Genomic DNA, 19,239 nt, shown 5'->3' on the forward strand with positions numbered 1-19,239 from the left:
TTGTATTATTTTAGCTTCAAGTGCGCAGTTGTTCTACAAAAGAGAAAGGGTTTTAAGTCATGAGGTATTCTCCGGCATAAGCAAAGGATTCATTTGCTGTAGTTGGCCTTTCATATTTTTGATAAGAGTGTTTTGGTTGGCTGATGACGCTTGGCATTAACCAGTTTTCTCATGATATATCATTGATCACGTTAAAGTATAAAAGATATTAGTAGGTAAACGTGGTTTTCCTACTAACAGAGAGTACAAACGTATGGCGTGAAGAGAAAAAGATTTTCAAATTACATAAATTAAATTGGCAGAAACAGTGCTTCCTCAAATGATACTGAGATGTGCTATTAAGGAATCAAATATTCGTTTATCATCAAAGAGGACATAGGGAAAAAATAACTAAAAGACACATGTAAATAAAATATTCCCATTAATGTCATTTTGGGATTTGGTATCTTTCATAACAGTGTCAAATGGTCAGCTAAATACTTGTTGCCCTCGCGGTAGCACAGTTGGTAAAATCGCCATCCTCCCCTTTTCCTGATGGAAAAGACCTTTAATTCGAATCTCGTTGATGATATGAGGAATTTTATTGGTCTTTTTCACAACGTGGCTGAATTAGTTGGTCTCAAGTGAGGGTAGCATGGCTTTTACTCCCGGAACCCCAGTTTCCTGGAGTAAAATTCCAGGAAATTGTCATGGCTGTTCGCATGTTATTTTTTGGTTATGGTCTGTCAACCTCGATTTTTTTTATTTATTATGTATTTTATATTTACGTATTTCATTTCAGAAAATGGCTTCTCACATTTATAGGTACTCCCGATTAGGGACATTTTATATAGTACATTATTATTTTGTTTATAATTTCTGTTCTTGGCTTTTAGGTGCACAGCAACTCTGGTCATGTTTTGCCATTGTCTGTTGTGTGCATCCACGAAATTCCTTCATCCTTCAAGGGAACTCCAACCCAAACCTCTCCATTTGAGTGACAAATGACGAAACCAGTGTAACGAACAACTATCTATAATTACCAAGCAGCTAAGACAGTGAGAAGTAAGCACATAATTTTTGAAATTAGTGTATACTACGGTCAGTTTTACTAGATTGAAAAAAAAAAAAAAAAGTTTTTTTTTCCCGTTATAGCTTTGAAAATCCCTTAAAAAAACGGATTCGAATTTGAGACTTTTCTAAACGGCGTGGAAGGAGAGTGGTGATTGTAACCACTGTGCTGACCACAAAAAGTCTCAGAGGTAGGACTCATTCTCAAATTAAAAAAAAAAAAAGTACATTAGATACCACGTGAGTCGCAGAAGGTTAAAATTTTTTTGCAGAATAGGAATAATAATGGCTTACAGCCAATTTATTCGGCATGTTTCTCTGGATTACATGAAGGGGGGGGGGGGGGGAGGTTCCGTACTGTAGATGAAACTCCAAAGATCCACAGAACGTTTTCAGCATACAGTTTTACTAAGACATTCAACAGATGTTATCCCAATCGGCACTGAGGACCGAATACGATGAATACTAAGCACACGAAATGTGCGTGTCCTGTCTACACTCTTGTATTTAAAATCGTGACATGTGCTGGATGCGTGGTTAAAAGAAGCAGCTGTACAGTTTGTTATTGTATTTTTACCACTTTTGTCATTCTCCCCAAACACAATTTTAATCTCGTACATACTGTTGTGGATCAACAGGTATAATATAGTGGTTACGTGACAGATAACATGTTAAAAGGATGAAACTTGCTCATAAATGCTAGCATTGCATGTATCCAGCGTTGCAACGAGCAATAAAATGATCACTTGAAACCTTGAGACTATCATTAAAAGAAAGTAAGAAGGCTTCAATCCTTGTTTCTAAATATATAGCATAAAATATATACTGTACTGCATATATTATATACCAAGAGGCTTTCTCATTTTCAAGTGAAAATTAAAATCACTGATTTTATTTGGAAAATCATTTAAAATATAAACCAAAAACCTGAAATACAAGTTGATTACAGAACCTTGGATTCTGCTAAGCAGTATATATATATATTGTCCTGCATATATATTGTATTGTACAGAAGGAATATTAAGTTTATATAGTATTAAAATTTACCAGCATGCATTCTAAAATATCTTTTAACAAATGTACTTCTATTTTTACACTTCCTCTTGCATGCTGTTTCGGGATTGAAATTTATGATATGCGTGATTAATCTGATAGTGTAATCCATAGTAGTAATGGTGGCAAAAGTGTATGAGCTTATACAGCATCAGCCAAAAAAAAAAAAAAAAAAAAAAAATTACACCACCATTCCCTCTAAATATTTGTCCAGTTCCTCTTTAAATTTATCTAACTTATCAAGTTCCACAACGACAGATGGAAGTTTGTTCCAGCAATTAACCACCCGCTGGCTAAAGGCAAATTTCCGCACATCTATTCTACATTTATTATTTGTTATTTGGTTTTTAAGAGCATTAGCAACTCAGGCCATATTGCTCAGGGATGCGGTGGTCATTCCCTGACATTTCCGCATCCTCCGTATTTGGTGGTGACGGGCTCGAACCCCCATCTAATCAAGAAGCGTGTGCTACGCACTGCTGCTCCTTCCCACCTGGCTACGGAGGCGCCTATTCTACATCTGTCTCTTCTTAATTTGAATTTATGTTCCCTTAGGTTCGTAATCTGAACAAGTGGAAGAATCCCATCAGGATTCAGCATGCTCAACCCATTCAAAGGCCTTATACACCTCAATCAGATCACCGCGCAGGTGCCTAATCTCCAGCCACTGCAATTTGCAGAACTTAAGCCTCTCTTGGTAAGAGGATCCCTTCATTCCCCTCACCAATCTTGTTGCCCTTCTCTGTACACGCTCAAGTAAATCTACATCCTTACTAAAATGAGGCCTCCAGACCTGTATGCAGCACTCAAAGCGTGACCTGAAAATTGCCTTATACAGAGGGACAATCACCTCCTTTTCGCTGCTAGTAAAATTCCTGTATATCATTGACAAAACCCCATGACCTACGAACCCTGGCAGCCTGTCTGCATTGCTAAGAAAACGTCATATCTGATTGCACAATTATTCCCGGGTTTTTTTCATTTTCTACCACCTTAAGTGCAGTACCACACAGTTGGTACATTCCTCTGGGGTTACTTCTACCCATAAACTTCAGTTGCCACTTCTCAACCCACCTTCCCAAACTTTCTAGATCCTGTTACAGTAGCACACTGCCATTACTAACCCTGCCAACCTTTGTAACATCTGCAAATTCGACACTAAGCTGATATACCTAGTATTAGTAATGGCCGCATGGTGCAAGAAAGCCTATGGCTTATGCTGCACCAGTCAAAAAAAAAAAACGAATAAAACAATGATAAAAAAATAAAAAATAATAATTAATAAAAGAAAAAGGAAATTAAACCTATCATCCGATGCACTTCCCTCACCCGAAAGAACTGTCCAGATGACCTTTGAATTTCCCCAAACTGTCAGCCTCTACCACCCATGTAAGCAACTTATTCCAGTAATTTATAACTCGCTGGCTAAAATAAAACTTCCTGCAGTCCAATCTAAACATTTTCCCCCGTAACCTGAATTTATGTCCCCTAGTTCTAGCATCATTTATAATCTTGAAAATTTCGCCCTCATTCATTTTACTGATGCCTCTCAGAGCCTTAAACACCTCAATCAAATCTCCTCTAAGGTGTCTAGTTTCCAAACTCTGCAACCCACATATTCGAAGTCTTTCTTCATAAGGACGCCCTTTTGCCGATCTCACCAGGCGAGTTATCCGTCTTTGCACTCTTTCAAGAAGCTCGATGTCTTTCTTTAGGTGCGGTCTCCATACTTGAACACAGTATTCCAAGTGTTGTCTAACATAAGCCTTATATAATGGGATTATCACGTCCCTATCTCTACTTGCAAAAGTTCGATAGATCATCGATAGGACACCATGGGCCTTGCTTGCAACCTGTTTACAATGCTCAGAGAATTTCGTGTCTGACCGTATAGTAACACCCAAGTCCCTTTCCTTCACTACTGGGTTTAGTTGAACTCCACCAAGTGAATAAGTTATTTTGGGGTTACTGTTTCCCAGGTGTACTACCTTATACTTTGTTGGATTAAAGCATAGCTGCCATTTTTCTGACCATTCATTCCTGAAGTCTATCTAGGTCTCTCTGAAGAAGCTCAAGCTTGACAGTGATCATTAACTACTCTACCAATTTTAACATCATCTGCAAATTTAGACATCACGCCCTCTATCCCTTCATCGATGTCGTTTATGAAAATTAAAAACAACAGTGGTCCTAATACTGATCCTTGGGAAACCCCACTTCTTACAGCAACCCAATCTGAGGAATAGCCATTTATCACAACTCTCTGCTTCCTTCCTTGAAGCCAACCTACTATCCATCTAAGGATTTTCCCAGTGATCACAACTTCTTCCAGATTATAAAGCAACCGCTCATGTGGGACTGAGTCAAAAGCTTTGCTGAAATCTAAATAAACAATGTCGAAATTATTCCCTAAATCCAGCTCGTGAGTGACCCTTTCAAAATAGCAAACCAGATTTGTTAAACATGATTTTTCCTTTACAAAACCATGCTGAGTATCATTGAGAATTTCAATTCGATCCAAATGATCCTGAATTCCACCCTTCATCATTGCCTCCATGATTTTCCCTACCGCTGAAGTCAGACTGACAGGTCGATAATTTCCCACTTCACTCTTAGAGCCACCCTTATGTATGGGAGATACATTGGCACTTTTCCAATCCAACGGAATCTCCCCAGAGTCTAGTGATGCTCGCATAATTAGCCTCAATGGTTCAATGCACTCACTTGCCGCCTCCCTTAACATTATAGGGTATATTCCATCAGCTCCAGGAGCCTTACTGGTCTGTAGGCTCGAAAGTTGTTTCATTAAATAATCTTGCGAAATTTCAATATCATTAATTACATATTTTTCAACTTCCCTCCCACAATTACCCATTGCCACAAAAGGTTTTTCATTTGTAAATATCGATGCAAAATAACTGTTGAGTTCATCTGCAACGGCAGCTGGTGTATTTATTACTATCCCTTTTTCCATACGTAAAAAGTCCGAGCTGGTTTGTCCTGCTCTTCTTGGCATTTATATATGTGAAGAATTCCTTATCCCCCCCCCTTGCTCTGTTTGCTAGTGATTTCTCATAAACTGCTTTTGCCTGTCGAACCTTTTCTGTGGCTCTATTACAGACCATCTTATAGCTGTTATAATCTTCAGTACTTTTTATTGCTCTGTAACCTTTCCATGCCTCCTTTTTCTGCTCAAGTAATATGGCAACTTCACTATTCATCCAACTTGGAACCCTCCTCGTGGAATATTTTTTTAATGGTAAATACGCATTCAAGGCATCTGTGATTAATGTTTTAAAAGCATACCACAGTTTAATTGTATTCATTCTCTGTGCGATATCAACCCAATGTTCATCAATATCATTGATAAATATACAAAACAACGGAGGACCCAACACCGAACCCTATGGGACTCCACTAATAACATTAGTCCACGAAGAGCAGCGCCCATTAATTACCACCCTCTGTCTTTTCCCACTCAACCATCCTTTTATCCATTGTAGCAACTCACCCTTAATACCATTCTGCTCCAATTTGTACAATAGTCGTCCATGCGCAACTGTGTCAAAAGCTTTCCTGAAATCCAAGTATATGATATCAAAATTATTTTTTGCATCCAGTTCCTTTGTGACCACATCATAATATCCAATCAAATTTCTCAGACAAGACTTTCCCTTAACAAACCCATGCTGTGTCTGAATTATTGGTGCAGTCTTGTCTAGATGATCCTGTAATGTGTCTTTAACCAGTGACTTCATTACTTTACCCGGAACAGAAGTTAAACTAACTGGTCTGTAATTACTCGTGTCACCCTTCGATCCCCCTTTGTGAATTGGGGATACATTTGCACATCTCCTCCGTACACTCGGCTACGAAGGTGCCTCCGTAGCCGAGTGGTCAGGAGCGGGTGTGCAGTAGGACACGCTCTTTGAGTAGACCGGGGTTCAAGCCCCTGACTGCTGAATACGGTCGATCTGCCAACCCGCACTGGACCAGAGTGGCAGATTATGGTCCATTTTTCCTCAGCATGAATTGTTGAGGAGGCTTCCATCCTGCAGTGGGCTGATAATGGCTGCACTTTTTTTTTTTTTTATTGCACATCTCCAGTCCGTGGGGACCTCCCCTGAGTCCAAGGATGCTCTCATAATTATGGCTAAGGTTTGCTTACTTCCTTTAATATAACAGGATAGATCCCATCCACCCCAGGTGCCTTTAAATAAAATAAATTTTTCTGTTTATACTCCGGGACGACCAAACGGTCAGAGGAGTTTTACAAGATAGACAGAATACAAGAAACAGCACCGTATTCAGCAGTCACGGGCTTGAATCCCGGTCACTCAAGGCACGTGTACTTATGCACCCGCGCGCCTGACCACTAGGCAACGGCGGCCTTGTATTCTTATGTTTAACTTCAACAATATCTTCTCCACTTTGCTCTCAGTTATTAAAAAATCATTAAACATCCTGCTACAATTTGATAACCTTCTGGTATTTTCAAACCTCATTAACTCCTCATGTGTGAATGTTGATACAAAATACTCATTCAGTTTGTTTGCTATCTGAGCAGGATCATCAACAGTCGAACCATCGATATCAAGTGGACCAATCAGATTCACCCCCTTCCTTTTAGAGTTTATATAAGTAAAGAAATCCTTGCTGTTTTTCTTAGCATCCTTTGCCAAAGATTTTTCGTAATCTGCCTTCGCCTGCCTAACCTCCTTTGTGACCGGATTACAGACAAGCTTATATCTGCCATAGGCTTCTGTGTCGCCTGATAATTTATATTCATCCCATGCATTTTTCTACTCTGCCACGAGTCTCATTAGTTCATTAGATAACCATTTAGGCCTAAACCTTGAACAATATTTCTTAATAGGTGTGAAATTTTTAGTAGTTTCAACGATTAATTCCTTGAATGCTTCCCACTTAGAATTTACTGTTGGTAACATCGTCAGTTGATCCCACTGTACAGAATTTAAAAACTTTCTGAAACCACTGTAGTCAGCTTTACGGAAGCAAAAACCCTTTCCTTTACCCCTGATGGTAATTAAATCTTTAAGTAAATCCCACATCAGTACACTGTGATCACTGCCACCTAGTGGTTCCTTTATCTGTAAATTCTTAATACACGAATGATCACTGCTGATAACCAGATCAAGATTATTACTCTCTCTGGTTGCCTCTCGAACATGCTGCTGCAGAAAACAATCATCCAATAAATCCACAAAAGTCTTACTAGTGTGCGAGTGACCAATCCACAAGTTCCAGTCAATATCTGGGAAGTTAAAATCCCCCATTATAAGACATTCTGATTTACTGGCCCACTCTATTTCTCTGTACAATTGTTCATTGTACTCATTCGAGTCATTAGGCCCATACTTTTGTAAATTACGAAATCTGAAGTAGAATAAATTAAATAAAAATGTCCTAGTTACAGATGTTAAGAGATATTAGTTTAATACAATTCATACGCAAGACAGTAATTTTACTCCTACCCGGATATATCCCTAGTTTAGTGTCCGACTTGCTAATTACATTATTTAGTATATCAGAAATAAAAATTCCAATTTAACTTTTAGTTTCTGCGAATACAAGATTTTAGCATTAGCTTTAAGCTAATTTTTAACTTGCAGTGTTTATTCCAGCCGATTCCTCATTTTATTTATAAAAATGAAAAATCCATTAGCAGCTAGCTCTATTATCTGGTACTACCTGTTGCTAAGCTGTTTAAAATGCTCTTAAATGGTTGACTGCCACGCCACCAATAGTGAGTGGCCAATTGGCGAACCATAACGCCGGGAATGATTACTATATTCAATCACGTAAGTTTCGTAATTTAAAATTAATCTAGCTTTTAATTCTAGTTAATATCATAAATAATTCCTCGTTAGTACCTTTGTAATAACGGTTTTATAAATTCAAAACTGAAAGGCAAAATTGCGAACAAACCAAGCAGGTTTTAATAATTTATAATTAATTCGATAAAAAAATTTTATGGAATTATTGTGGTATGAGCAGTGGATGTCCACCATTTCTGGTTAGTGTCAAAAGCAAGGGTCACTTTGAAAAAAGCAAAGCCTTTATGCCAATATTAATTCAAAAGAATGTTTCGACCTTCCGGTTAAACCATATAATGCCTGACTGGTAGAACTGGTTTACACTTGTCGTTCTATTAGTGTTCAGTCAGTTAGGCAGTTCCGGGATTCAGACAACTGGTAATGAATGAAGTTTCAGATAGTTCTTTAGACAGGTTTAGCTCAGTTGTGAAAATGTTGATTATTTATGGACTTTCAAATAACGTACAGCTAAAAGATTACGAAAAACTTTCCCTTAGTCTATAAGAATTGTTTAATTCAAAATATATTTAAGTAATTAATTAACTTATGAATATTAATTGTTAGTTTAGGTAATAATTTCCGATTAATATCAGCAGGTTTTAATAGTCATTAATTAATACTGCATTTCATTCTTCATAAAATCTCGAAAGCATACTACAGTATATTCAATAATTAACACCAGCTGTTTTTAATATTCTCCGTTTAAATGAAATTAATACATAAAAATTGAATTAATACAGAAAACATTAATGACAATTAGAAACTATAAAGACTAATATTTAATATCTTATGTGCTTGTTCATCATAAAAAAAAAAAAATTGCAGATCTGCAAGTGAAGAGATGAACTTTGTTCTTATATCATATGCCTTTCATCAGTTACTAACTATGGAATTAGTTATCGAAGATCTTAGAAGTAAACAAGAGGATCAGGACCAAGAAGCAACCTCTATGTGACCTTGAAGATGTGGTTGCTGAAATGAGACTTAATAAATCGAAAAGAGAAACTCTCAATTTAATTCTATCATGCAAATATTAAATGTTTTTAAATATACTATGTGGATTATGTTAGGAGATAATGCTAATAAACTACATCACTATAGTTATCACTTAAACCACTATTTTATGAACATTGGTATTGGTTTGCTTTCAGATTATAATTTATCTTTACTTTTTTGTCATTAGATTTTTTTATTAGCCTGGAGATTGCAACATTTTAGCTTTCAGCGTGGTTCAAGGTACACGAAAGGAAAAATTACAGATAAAGAAAATGAAACATGTTTTTATAATTTAGGAATCTGAAGCCTCATTAATCCTCGAGTTATATGAGAAATTTCTGCTTTAATTATAACAACTGAAAAATATTTACAATCATTATAAACCCAAGAGGTTATAATATTAATGACTTTAACTAAGACTTATCTTTACAGAAACAAATTACAATTCATTGATAACCCTGACAGGTCAAAACGGTACTGGTGTGAATAGTAATTTATTATTAGCATGGCTCACGAAAATATGGGCAAGGTGTCCTCTAAATAATAAATTTAAAAGAAAATATATTGCTATGATAAAACAGATAAAAAAATCAACATACATACGCGTGAAACATTTTCATTTGTACCTAAAATGCTGCTCCCTTTGCGTTTAATGGCTGAAGTAATTGCATATGGGAATGAAAAGCGTTTATTTTTTAACCCTTAAGACTTATTTTATATTGAGAGATTCAAATCATGAAATAATTCTCGTATGAAACCTGTATTTTTATCCTAACACAGTAAGGACACAACTATGGGAAAGTTGGAAAGGGGTGCAGCTTTCCAGAGCCAGGTGACTGGAAACTCGGACTGAGAAAAAAATAAAATAATTGATTTTTTTAAGTGATATTGCTCGTGACAGATAGTCAATTGATATTGCACAACTTATTATCCGGCCAGGCTGTTTGTATTAAAAAAGACAAATTTTATTTAAAAAGACGTCGCCTATTTCGTGGGAATCGACTTCACGCAAAGTGTAGTTACGAGTTATTTTAAGACACCAAAACAGAGTTCACTGAACTTCCTAACGTATATTTCTCAACTTCCTCGTAACTTTTGAAAAATTGGACGATTATGTTTAAACTAAGACACGATTCAAAAAAGACAGATATTTACTGCATTAGCATTTTGTTAACCACTCATAGCACAATAAACATCTTTCAAGTTGAGATGCCTGAATTTAACAAATCAGTCTTTGGTTCAGTTCGCCCACCCCCAACCTTAACATATTGTACACCGTCCGAAGACAGAATTCCACTAACCCTCTCGGTAATCCAAAATGAAATGAGCCCTCTAGGTATGAGGAGAGGAGAGATTTTCAATACTCATTTTAATTGAGTCTACTTACCACGAATGAGGCAGAAAGTCAATTGAGTAGCGTTCATCAAGGTCAACTTAACTACGGATGCCATATCACAGTCTAATACATTCCTACGCTTCCACGGAGCCATCTACAACCCGAAGCATAGTGACGGCGCAACTGGAGGCACCCTGTCCCGATAGGCCTCACGCTGCACGGCACATAACACGCACGCAGTTCGTCCAAAGGGCGGGACCACATGGCGCTCTCATCACTGGCCCACATACGAGTTGGTGGGCAACTACCATTTGCATCCAGGTAGACAGGTATCGCTGACCGTTACGTCAGCATTCAGCTACGGTCGGCATTCGTTTGTAAGTCGTTGGGAATTGAGGGGAGGAAGAGGGGAAGAGTACTTGCAGGCTGTCGTAACCTTCCGCGGAGTTCTGAGAAGTTTGCAGTTCGAAGTTACAGCAAGCAGACGGGGTGAAATGTTCCTGCGCGAAGCTGACGTTTAAATTGCGAGGGGGGGGGGGACAGAAAGAGAGAAAAAAAAGCTGTGCGTACAGCAGATGCCAGCTAACCGCAGCTGTTGCCGGAGGCGGGACGTCGAACTGGAAATTTCATGGGGTCGTGAGGTTACCGACTTCTTCACAATGCGTGGAGGAGATCGCGTTCACTGACTCGAATACACCTGCACCGACACTGACTGTCAGTCAGTCACGTGGGTGCTTAGCCTTCGTAAAAACTTGCGTCTCGTTCAGCCAGTAGTGCTCCGAAGGGCGCGTGCAGTTTGACAGATGGATCAAAGACCTTCGCTGAACTTATTAGTGGTTTTTCTGTTTCGTTTCGTCCTTTTCTTTGCCACAACGTGTACTTTTTTTTTCTAGAGGGATACCGAGAAAAAAATTAAAGGATCCGATACTGTTTTATTAAATAAATAAAAGCATTTTCTGTCTCGTGGAATGTCTGGGAGAGTTTCATTTAATCGGAAGGGCAAAGTAAAAAACAATGAAAGAAAAATTATATAGGAAGAATGATACCCGGTTATGTAAACATTAATGACTCATACTTGCTCAGTATCCTTTCCTCTTTCTCTTTGAACTTATATACCCAATTCGCTGCACTGTTTAATGTCCTGTTGTATTTTTGCACTGCCAAGTTAAAGGGGTAGGGTATAGCTAGGTGGACAAGTACTAATCCAAATCAGCCTTGAACCTCACTTCTCATCTTGCCTGGTTTCACTAAGGTTAGAAGCGGTTTGCAATAAACTGAACTCTTTGTTTTCCTCTATACACCGTGTGCTCTTGCAAACTAAAAATTCTGTAAAGTACACGTCACACGTTAAGAGAATCCGTATCCATTTAAAGGTTCAAAGAACAGGTAGAGTTTCTCTAACAGAATCCCTATCTATTTTGTTCTCGATTCTTTGAAGAGGCAAGAGAATACTGCATAAAAAATAGTGCTTTAGTATCATATTATACTAGCATATCTTTTTCTATAGATTATAGATTATAATAATCTGTAGATGATAGGTTATTATTATAATCTGTAATCTATAGGAAAATATATGCCAGAAAAGATAGATTATTATGCTAGCATATCGTTTCCTGTAGATTGTCGTCTTTGATAATAAACCTCGTGTTTTAAGCATTATAGCAAAATATTATCTCAAAATTGTACATTAAAACAAGAAGTAAATATAACATATTCGAAATAATTTTAGTTTTTCACATCAGGACCAAAAAAACACCATCAGGACCAAGAAGCAACTTCCATGTGACCTTGAAGTGTGGTTGCTGAAATAAAACTTAATAAATCGAAACGAGAAACTCAATTTAATTCTATTATGCAAATATTAAATAGTCTTTACTTTTACTATGTGGATTATTGTGGAAGATCCTATTTAACAATATCACTGTAGTTATTAGTTAAGCCAGTATTTTATGGATTATGGTTGTGTTTTATTTTCAAATTATTCTTTATTCTTCGTCACTTGATTTTTATTACACTGGAGATTCATTACATTTTAGTTTTCAGCCTGATTTAGGAACATGAAAGGCACAATTATAGCTAAAGAAAACGAAAGAAAAATTTATAATGTAACGAATCAGAAACCTCATTAGCCCTCGAGTTATACGAGGAACTTCTATCACGCAATTATAGTAAACTTTATGACAGCAACCTACACTTGTATTTCTTTCTTTATAAGATGCATGCAGGACTATCTTGTTCTTTATTCTGTTTGTGGCCAGCAGAATCTAAACTGCACAGATAATGCAATGGTCTTAATTCATAGCAGTGGAACAAACTTGCATTTGCAACGAGTTGTCCTAGTATTGCATTATTTTGAAACAACTGGCGTCTATAAAAGAGTAACTGTCCATTTGTTTAAAATATGAGCCTGCTATAAGAGCCTGTTTCAGGGATAACTGGTTCCTCATCAGATAGCAGGTGGCCTGTAGTGACAACGCAGACAAAACAGGTGTAAAGTCTTATTCTGTGGTTTCCTGTATACGAAATCGCGTATACGTAGTTTTCAGAGTTGCAATATAACTAAAACTACTAAAAATAGTGCAATACCAGGATAACTCGTTACAAAGGCACGTTTGTTCTGCTGTGAGAATTAAGACCATTACATTATCCATTTAGTTTAAATCCTGTTGCCCGCAAAAACAAATGTAGGTATACTTCTCTAAAATCCATAAAATTTTAAAATCTGGCACTTCTCAATCCTCGAATGTTCCGGATTTTAAAGAGTTTAATCTCCATTTTTTCCGAATTGCCTGATTTGTTTTAATCATTATAAATAAATAAAATTTCTTTTTATACTTGAGAAGATTTTACAAGAATATCACCGTATTTTGTAAATTCAAGTATGCGACTTGAGTGACTAGATATTTTTTCCTTTGGATACTCAGCTACATCAATTATACATCAACATCTCAAATATCTTAATTCTGTGATGTCTGTAGATGTGCTTTGTATGAAAAGTTATCCTCCATCGACTGCTGGAGACACAGATAGCAACGAAAACCAAAAATTCCATAAATCATTGAGAATCATTCATTTAACTGCTAATGGAAGAATAAATGTATAAAATCTTGCTGGGAAAATGATAATTCTGCTCAGCCAATGTAACTGAATATTTAAGCAGGTTGTGAGAGAGAGAGAGGAGGGTACTGACATGCGCACATCGCTCGTTTCGATCGCTAAACAGTGAATGGAACAAAACAGGCAGCATCTGGATTTCACCTGGAAGAAGATGAGATCTCATCTTTGGTCCAGTGGAAAAGCGCTTCTTCGAATTCTTTGTTATTTAAAATGCAAAAATATATATGAACACTATAATTTCCTCCCCCTCGAACTGGTTAAGTGAAACTGGTTTTGTAAATTGTGGAAAGAAATTATGGTGAGGTCACCAGGGGAAGCCTGATGCTGCCTGGAGAGGCTCCGAGAATAGGTAAGAACAGTCTTCCTTATTGGGGAGGCTTTGCCTATTCGAGGAGTTGTGAGTTTAAGGAGTTACCGTCCATTTCATTCTTCTACACCGTTTCTTTTCTTCTTCTTCTCCTACAATTACTTTCCTCTGCTTTCTCAGTCTAATAGGGACAAGTGGATAATAGCACGCATTATCTCACACAAATACATCAATTGTAATGATATGCAGCCTGACTCTCATGGCCTATTTTATAATATATGTATATTAAATTTCAAATTGTTTATTCCTGTAGTTGTTTTAATATTACTGCATGCTCTTTGTTTTAATACAGTATGTTATTACGACATGTATTCAAACGACATCTATTCAAACGAAAAACAAATTTTACTCGGACAATCAATGAATACCTATGTCTTTGCTTTTTGAATAATACGTAGAAATTACCTTAATTTATGGAAGTGTTAGCATGGGCAGACTTGGGCAGAGGATATACCTTTCTAGTTCAACCTCTGATACTCGGTGGGATAATATCCAAAGATTGGCCGGCAAAGGTAGGTGTTTAAACTACTCTTTCACACATTTGGCGCTGTGGATGGTTGTTATGTCATCTTGAAAGTACCCCTGTCCAATGTGCGTGAATAACGAACTATAAACATAACATCCAACACTGTCAGGTGTACTTGACCCTTTTCGATGTTCAGATACTTTGGAGTTCACTTTTCCCTTCAGGGGACCAAAGATATGCGACAAAAACATACCTCATTATGCTTCCCTCAGCAGCTTGGAACATAACAGAATGGCAGCAATTCCTCCATGTGTTCTCCATCGGTGTAGAAAAGCATTAATCGACACTCATCGAACCATGTGACTTGCCTGCGACTATCCTTTGCGTTCTTGGTACCAATATATTGTGTTTTCCGGTTGGAGATCAGTCGCTTTCGTGCAAGTCTCTTACTTAAGTGGTGCATTTTTTGTAGGGTTCTTCTCATTGTGTGGGAATTGATGCCTTGTGACGTTCCCGCATCAAATGCAGAGGTTATGTATACAACCCACATCTCTGCTCTTATCTTAAGAGGATGAAATCATTAAACGGATGCCTCCCAAATGCAATAATTAGGACCTTTGAGGTGTCATGATCTATTTATGTGGATTTTTGGGTGAACGATGCCAACTACAGGCAAGAACTTGGTATCACCTGGCAGAAATGTGTCCATCGGAGCTGTGCTTTTTCACAAGATCTGTTGCTGTCGTCGAAACTTAATCATTATTTCGAGGATCTCTGTAATTATACCTTTTATAACACTAAAATTATTATTATTATTATTAGTAGTAGTAGTAAAATTAAGACATCAGGTATGCTTTTTGAGGAATCACAAATTTTCACTTCACCTTTACATTTTTTAAATAATCCAAATGTACAAGCTCTTTTAATTGATAAAAAACAGTTTTTTCTGGTAGCTCTAAATATCAGGTTAAGAAAAAATTGGTTTAACTTCTTACAATATATAAATGCAATGAAAGAATATATCTGATGTATTAACAGAGGTTAATATAAAAAGTGATGAAATTGCTAATTATAACATACAAGGTTATGACAAAGTCTATAAGTTGAGAGAGTTGAGAAGGGGTGGAGGAATAATAATATGCTACAGAACATGCTATAAGGCAATACAAGCTTACCACTTGACTCAGTCTTGTGAAAACTGCTGTGTCAAATTATTAGGAGAAGATCCACAGAACATATTCATGATTTGTGCTTTTTATAGGCCACCAGCAGATTCTATAAACAGCTTTCTAATAGAATTAGATAACATAATTCTGCAATGGGATGACATACAAGCAGATAAGACCATACTAGTAGGAGACTTCAATATCAATTTACTAACGTCAGATACTCTGCAATCTTAAACAATTATGGATTTGAACATACCTTATTTGGAATAACTAGGCAACAAAGGATGGAGGGTAATAGAACAGTCAGTTCTTGTTTGGACCACCTAATTACAAATATCAAGTTGAAGTATGCAAATTCCTACGTACTATTAAATCAACTTTCAGATCACAGAACGTGCATACTAATAATAGATATGCACTCAAAACAACATCCATGTGAAGATTTAAAATTAACAAATGTTGCGAAGAAAAATTATTTATCAACAGGTAAACTGAAACAGAACATGGAAAACTTGTTAATACAAGAGCACAAATATCCTACACAACAAATGTAAATGACTTTTCAAATAAGATAGTACAAATAATAAACAATTCAAGGTTAAATACGGAGAGAAAAGTAAATCATTCAGATTGCAACATAAATCCTAGGAGTAACAGGATTAAGCATAAGAAACCTTGGATGACAAAAGAAATAGAAGAATTACTGGTACAAAGAGATAAATACTTAAGGTAGTATAGAAATTGCCCATCAAAGATAGAACATTATCATAATTATAAAACACTAAGAAATAAATTGACAGATATGATTAGAAAACAAAGAAACACTTATTACAATCAACTTTTTATGGATAAGCAGATAATCAAAAGGAAAAATGGAACATTATAAATACTGTAACCTACTAAGTACAAGGAAAAAAACATTAAAACATTATTAGAACAGATCTGTGGTACAAACAAACAATATAAGGCTGCAAATAGATTTGCCAAAGCTTTATTAGATCTCAGTAGATACAACATACATTATTGCCAAGACTCCTTTGATCAAAAAGATAGTCCTCCTCAGATAGTGAACTCTTGTGTAGTCTTAGCTCCACAGTACACGGAAATTCTTAACATCATAGAACAATTAAAGAACAAGAAAACTTACGGACTGGACTGTATTACAGTAACCGAAGTAAAGAGAAATAAAGAGCAGTTCACTGTTCTCTTGGTGGAGCTTATAGCACGAATGTTAGAACCGGGAAATTATCCTACAAATCTACTTTCCTTTAAAATACTCCCTATATATAAAAAGGGACAACCTGATGACTTTTGTAATTATGGGGACAAACTCTTGGAATGATTTGAATAAGAGAAGGCAATTTTTGTTGAAATATAAAATACTTTATCCAATTCAAAAACTGAAATTAAATTTATTCTTGAAGAATCTTAACACTATTTATGAAGAGTCGAATCTTCAAAGGAATGTATCACATAACTTTAGGAATCCAAAAGCAATTGTTTTGCCTCACCCTAGGAACTAAATAGATTTGGAGATAGGCATACAATGAACATAATAAATATCTTGTTGGCTAGTGTTGATTTCAGGCTCAGGAGAAGTTATTCAATCTCCAAATTAAAATTCCTAATAAGAAGATTTTTGATACTCAATTATACAATAGATTAGACCTGATATGCAGATCAATTACTTTCTCTGTTTGCAGTGTGGAATGTACTGTGTGTAATGACTTCATTGTCTTTTCTGTTAGTTAACAAATTTGTATGCAAAAACTGTTGTAAATGATGAATTACAACTTGTTATCAAGAAATTCACTTTTCTTAACAAGTTCTTTTATTGTAAACAAATTCTCTTGATAAAATAAAATTGTATTGTATTATTATTATTATTATTATTATTATTATTATATAGCTTTGATTTGTGCGATGGCTAAAGTTGCCTTCAATAACGAAAGTTTTTTGTGTGTAGGAGCAAAAACTGTGTCAAAGCCAGCCCTGTAAATGGTGTTAATTTTGTTGTTGTTGTTGTTGTAGTAGGGCTTTAGGAGCATCAGCGACTAAGGTCATATTACTCCGTATATACTGTCTGTAAATTACGTGTGTTTTGTGATCAATTTTCTGTTTGCTGGACGAAAAACCCGAGTTTTAGAGAAAGAAAACCATGCTACCCTCGCGTGACATCGACTAACTCAGCCATGTTGTGAAAAAGGCCCATAAAAGTTCCTGACATCATCGGTGGGTCTCGAACTCAGTCTTTTCCACCCGGTGTGAGAAGGAAGGCGATTCTACCAACTATTCTGTCACGAGGGCGCAGATTTTGTGTGAGTAATGTTAGGTTATGCTGTTGTGTTGGAGACTGGCCACTTCCCAGCCTTCAAGTGATCCCAAGAAGCAGGAGTCACGCAGAAGGCTGCTTCTTAGTACCCGTCCCTGCCACGAGGAGGCGGACCAATATGGACTCAATCTGTTAACTCGGATGACACTAGTCTTTGAACAACCAGACAAGCGTGGCCGACCTTTCCGCTGTCGTGCCTGCTAAACGCGGCCATAGACCAGTGGACCACGCCTTGGAATTCGATCCGCTTCCCATTGCTGATTTACTGATTTAGATACTAGTCGGATGAGGTTTCATTTCTTTTTCAGCGGATCGGTTCTTCAGTATTGTAGAAAAGGAGTTCCAGGGCTTGCAGGCCCCTGGTTTGACAGTCGTTACAAGCAAGAGTACGCACGCGCATCTCAAATTCCATTAGTCTTAAAAAGATTTTTAAAGTTCCATCTTATTTTAAGTATATTCATTAGGAAAACTTCTGCGATATACATTTCTCAGAAAAGATCTGTTTACTTATACCCTGAAACTAGTTTAAGAGGATCTTAAACAAATCAGAAAATACGATGTTAGCTTTATTCTTAATAACTTATATATATATCGTTAATAAGTGCATTCAGTTTTATACATTTCTGTGCATATAATGTACTTCTTGACTGTACAATTATGTGCGAATTCTAGTTGTTCAGCTTGGCTAAATACATCACAGACAGCAACGAAACGAAAATGAACACTAATGAGAATTATCTCCCAAGGTTCAAAATTCAAGTGGGAAAAAATCATATTTTCATCTTTTCACGATGACTTCCGCTTTACAAATCCAAATTGTTTGCTGCCTGTTTATTGAACTACTGTACTGTATATCGCTTACAAAGTTATTTTTGGAGTCACAGAATACGTGACACTTCTGAGTTTTTGGTCATGTTAAAATATCCTCAGTATCCGGTACAATTTGCAGACGCTCACGGAAGTTTTCTTAACTGCAACTAGGAATATATTTTCTAATGTGTCTTCAGTACCATTTTAGACAAGAATTCAGCAGCAGCAACTCAACTGTGATGTCTGCTTTTATTTCTGTAACTCGGTTAATATATTCGATGCTGTTATCTTTGCGAGATGAGAAATTAATTCTGTGGAAAATACAGAACTTATATGGTGAGGTAGCCAGTTCCATACTAGAAAAGCGTCTTGTATCCATAAAAGTTATGCTTTGTATATGATGGGTTATAGAGGGCATAAGTCATTTTGAACTATCATAAAACATCCTTATGTTAATCAACATTTAACCGCCTTAGGGCCATCCAGACTCTGCTAAGGTGGCCCTAGGGGCGGTTAAAAGTTGATTCGTTTTGAACTGGTTGAATTTTAATTGCAAGATGACCTGTATTGGTGAATTAAAAAAGGTGCATTACTCCTGTAGGGTAACGCTAATCACTTTGGTTGCTGAAATAAGAAGAAAATAAAAAATAGTGACTCAAACTGAAAAGTCTACAATACTTTCCACATCTTGTTTCATCTATTATCA

At 36.6% G+C, this 19,239-nt stretch overlaps 1 protein-coding gene across 3 annotated transcripts in view; it reads right to left on the minus strand.

Annotated features, from left to right (window-relative positions):
- ATP8B (ATPase phospholipid transporting 8B) overlaps positions 1-19,239 on the minus strand; it is a 121,332-nt gene that overhangs the window by 82,565 nt on the left and 19,528 nt on the right. For 2 of the 3 annotated variants that reach the window (XM_090374011.1, XM_090374008.1), the window contains exon 1: positions 10,324-10,702. The exons of the other annotated variant lie outside the window; for it this stretch is intronic. The gene's annotated coding sequence lies outside the window, so the exon portion shown is untranslated. Of the gene's footprint in view, positions 1-10,323; positions 10,703-19,239 lie in introns of those variants that run through there. 3 annotated transcript variants of the gene reach the window in all.

This window comes from Mastigoproctus giganteus, chromosome 5 (assembly GCF_048544385.1).
Source record: "Mastigoproctus giganteus isolate SK-2022 chromosome 5, ASM4854438v1, whole genome shotgun sequence".
Lineage (NCBI taxonomy): Eukaryota > Metazoa > Arthropoda > Arachnida > Uropygi > Thelyphonidae > Mastigoproctus > Mastigoproctus giganteus.